General features: G+C 41.7%; 1 long non-coding RNA gene across 1 annotated transcript; it reads left to right on the top strand.

Annotated features, from left to right (window-relative positions):
* The first annotated feature begins 208 nt into the window (after positions 1-208).
* Positions 209-1087, top strand: LOC309868719. Its single transcript, XR_014313810.1, has 2 exons — positions 209-328; positions 892-1087. It is a non-coding gene; the product is annotated as an uncharacterized lncRNA (long non-coding RNA).
* The last annotated feature ends 3288 nt before the right edge of the window (positions 1088-4375 follow it).

The raw sequence follows: 4375 nt of genomic DNA, 5'->3' as shown, positions 1-4375 counted from the left end.
ATTTTAACCCTCCTTTTGGGAGACAGAGCAGCACAGGCAAGGGGGAATCTCAGCACTGGCTGTGTCTGAGCAGATCCGCCCACACACAAACCCTTACCTTTGGGACTGAGTACCTAGAAAAGAGGCTCTGGTTATCAGTGATAACCCAGAAGGAAAGTGCCCCCACAAGCAAATGAATGACAAACTTACTGATTTTTTTTTTAATTAGGGGCCTCTATGATTCAAGAATTTCATGTGTTTATAGTCAAGCCTGGCTATATGGACACCAGCCGTGCCTCCCCACCAAGGAGCAGACCATTTGGGGAAATTACCAGCCATGAACTTCAAGGTATGTCACTATTTCATTGGAAGGGTCAGTCATGGAAGGCAGGCAGTATAACAGGAGGAAGCCAGACGGACCCCTCCCCCCAACCCAGGAGCTGTATCACTTTTCTGATCTAGCAGGAAGTAAATGAGGGGGTGCCATCTCACTGTCCAGAGCTCCAAGAAACAATTATATACACACATGTACTTTGAACCCCTCCTCTATAACCAGTCCATTGAAGTTTTCCTTCAGAAATTTCCTTCAGAATGCTCTCGCAGTAACCAATTTTTATTGCTCCTCCCAGGTACACAGTGACTCCCTTCTCACTAAAGTAACTCATCTTCTTGCTTCTATCCTTGCTCACCTCCTAGTCTCCCTGCCGGATTAATCTTAAAACATTATTTCTACCATGTTCACTTGTCTCCTCAAAAACTCTGAATGCCGATTTGGAAACAGCTTCAAGCTGTCCATGCTGTCTTCTTCCCACTCTCCTGCAGCACAGGGTCCCTGGTCCAACCAAACTGCATGTCCCCTGAAAACGCCAGGTGCATTCCCACTGAGTCAACTTTGTTCATTTAGATTTCTAGCCTCGAGTGTCCTTTCAAGAGCGATGGCAGAGGGAATGATGGAGTGAAGACCTCTGAAAACCTCTCCTCTGTAAAAACAATGAGAACTGCGGCCAAAATCAGCAGAACCGACTTTCTCAGAACTCAGAAAATTAACCAAAGGGCAAGTGTTTACTGGAGGAAAAAAATAAAAGTCAGAATCTCAGTAAGAACCTGAGCTTTATGGTGTTGTAATTTGTTGGATCTCATCCTCCACTCCTTGGTTCCACAGGAGCCTTGAAAACCAGCAGCCAGCAATCTCAGAAAAGCCAGCAGCAACCTGGCCCCATTCCCACACCTGGCAGGTTCCCGGGAAGACCCAACTTGCAAGACTTGTCTTTGCTTGACCAGACAAGGAGCCCACCTAATACAGTCTTCTCCTCTGCCTCCTTGGCATTGAATGGATCAGGCACACTCTCATCGCAGGGCTGTCACCACTGCATGGAGTGTCTCAGCTCTGGAATCCAAATGTCCCCCTCCTTACCCGACTTGTCCTTCCTTCAAGTTCTTGTTCAAATGTCACCCTCTCCATGAGGCTTTCTCTGACCCTGCTGTTGCAATGCAACCTGACCTATAAGGCACTTCCCAGTTCCTTTTCCTGCTTCATTTCCCTTCAGAACATTTATCACCTTCCAGCGTGCGATATATCTCATTTATTTATTACATTTATCATATGTCTTCCTGGTAGAATGTTAGCCAGCATGAAGGCAGAGTTCTGTTTGTTTTCTTTGGTGCTGTATCTCCAGCACCGAGAACAGTGCCTGGCACAAAATACGTGTTCAGTAAATATTTGTTGTATGAGTAAAGGAATGAATGTTTAAAAAAGAAAACACTGACAGAAATGCTGTACTTGTTAAATTTAGCCTGTAGGTGTTTGGTAACTAATTGTTATTTGCAAGTGAAGCTGATCACTGAATCCTTAACAAACCTTCCAGGGTTAAAGCCAATGTTTTGCTTCCATCAATACAACACATTTTTGTTGATTTATTAAAGCCCAAAGCCTGGCTTTTCTCCAGGAAGTTATAATAATACAGAAGACCCCAGGAGTCCCTGTGACTCAGTAAAGGTAGAGGGGCGAGATTATGTCTGAAGGAAGGTGACTTATTTCTGTTTGGTTTTGTTTGACAAACAATACCTTCAGAAGTGATACCCCAAATAAACAAGTTCTCTTGGAGGGCAGTGTGCTCTCTAAGTACAGTGCTATAACTTTGCTTCTAGAAAAGTTTTCAAGGTCAGTAAGACTTTTTTTTTTTCTTTTAAATCTTACAATGGCAAATCTTCACTTTTAGAAGAGGGGTAGGGCTTATTTCTGCAAAAAACAAAATCTAGAATAAAATGGCTGAACAGTTGAAAACATACTGAACCAATTGTACCAACATGAGTCGAAGGCGGAGAGCTCTCTGCTTAGCAAACAGTCTCTGCTCCCATCTGGGTGGTCTGTCCATTGAGCTGCTGCTGCTGAGGCACTGACATTGGTCAAGACTAATCCTTCTCTTTGTGCTTTGGGATGGAGAGTTCTTTTCTTCTAAGATTAGATTTCCAGACCAAGATGGAGTATACACACTTTCCCTGTTCCACCTGTTAAAAAAATAAAAATCCCGGGGAAAATATATATTAATATTAATATATTTATACTTATATAAATATATTTGTTTTGTATATTTATATACAAATATATAATATAAATGTAAATATTAGCAATGTAAATATATTTTCCTAGGTAAAGGAACAAGAAAAGGGACAACCTAGCAAGATGGAAAACTTTTAGACAATAGCCACTCCATCCCAGCCAAACACCAAGGAAAAGAATGTTGTCACACTGCCACTCCATTGGCACAGACAGGACAGGGAGCATCCATTTCCACCTGGCCTGCTGTAATGAGTGCCCTTCCTTCTCCTGCCCACCAGTTTGGCATCACAGAAGACTGAGTAAGGATCTGGAAACTTCAGTCCTACGTGCCAGTTATAACCCTCTCCCTAGGGGCAGTGGATACCACGTGAGGAACCTGAACTTCCACATTCACCCAGTGGTCATGAGGTAGCACCTCCCACTCCCCCAGAGTCAGAGGAAGGTGGGTGGGAAACCGCAATTTTCACCACCATGCAGTGGGGCAGAGTCCTGCCTTGCCTTGACCCATGCAGTGTTAGTGGAAACTGCTAAAAAAGAAGATTTAAATAAAAGGCAGAGTCTTGTAACACAATATCCAGGTTCAGGATACAAACAAAAATGACTTACCACTCCAAGAAGCAGGAAAATCACAATGAGTGAGAAAAGACATTCAACAAACACCAACACCAAGACAACACAAATGTTAGAATTATATGACAAGGAATTTAAAAGAGCCATCATAAAAATGCTCCAACAGGCAATTACAAACCCCCCCCCCCACAAAAAAGAAAAATCTCTACCAAGAGACAGAAGATGCAAGGATATAAATTCTCTAAATGGAAAACTTAGGACTAAAAAATAGATTATTACCAATATTTTAAATACTTAATTGATGGGCTTGACAACAGAATGGATAGGGCAAAGGAAAGGATAAATACAATTGAGCATAAAACAACAGAAACTCCCCAGTCTAAATAAGAAAGAAAATAGAATGAAAAAAAAAAATGAATGGAGCCTCAGTAACCTGTGGGTCTATCCTGTAAGATCTAACATTCATGTCATCAGAGTCCCGAAAGGAGAGGAAAAGGGCTGAAAAGCATTAGAAGAAATATGGCTGGAAATTTCCAAAATTCAGCAAAAGACAAAAATTTATAGATCTGAGAAGCTTAATGGAACTAAACAGGATAAACATAGAGAAAACCATACCAAGACATATCATAGTCAAATGTCTAAAAACTAAAGACAAAAAAAAAATTACCTTTTCTAAAGATTTATTTTAGAGAAGAAGAGAGATTTATTTTAGAGGGGAAGAGAGTGCATGTGTGGTGGGGAGGGCAGAGGGTCAGGGAGAGAGAGAATCTCAAGCAGACTCCGCACTGAATACAGAGCCTAAGATCATGACCTGAGCTGAAATCAAGAGTTAAATGCTTAACCAACTGAACCACCCAGGCATTCCCCACAAAAAAAGTTCTTGGAATCAGTCAGAGAGAAATAATACCTTAACTTAAGGGGAAAAAAACATTTCAATGACAATGAATTGCTCATCAAAAACCACTGAAGCTGGGCTCCTGGATGGCTCACTTGTTAAGGGTCTACCTTCAGCTCAAGTCATGATACTGAAGTCCTGGGATCAAGTTCCACATCGGGCTCCCTGCTCAGTGGGGAATCTGCTTCTCCCTCTGACCTGTGCACTCTCTCTCTCTCTCAAATAAATAAAATCTTTTTTAAAAATTGTCTAAAAAAAAGCACTTTAAAAAAAAAGCACTGAGGCCAAATGGAAGTGGCACCCCATTTTCCAAGTGCCAAAAGAAAAGAACTGTTGACCCAGAGTCCTGTATCCAGTGAAAATATCCTTCA

The sequence above is a fragment of the Mustela nivalis genome (assembly GCF_964662115.1).
Source record: "Mustela nivalis genome assembly, chromosome: 7".
Taxonomy (NCBI): Eukaryota; Metazoa; Chordata; class Mammalia; order Carnivora; family Mustelidae; genus Mustela; species Mustela nivalis.
The sequence above is the reverse complement of the archived record's forward strand: the minus strand, read 5'-3'. Positions and strand labels throughout refer to the sequence as shown.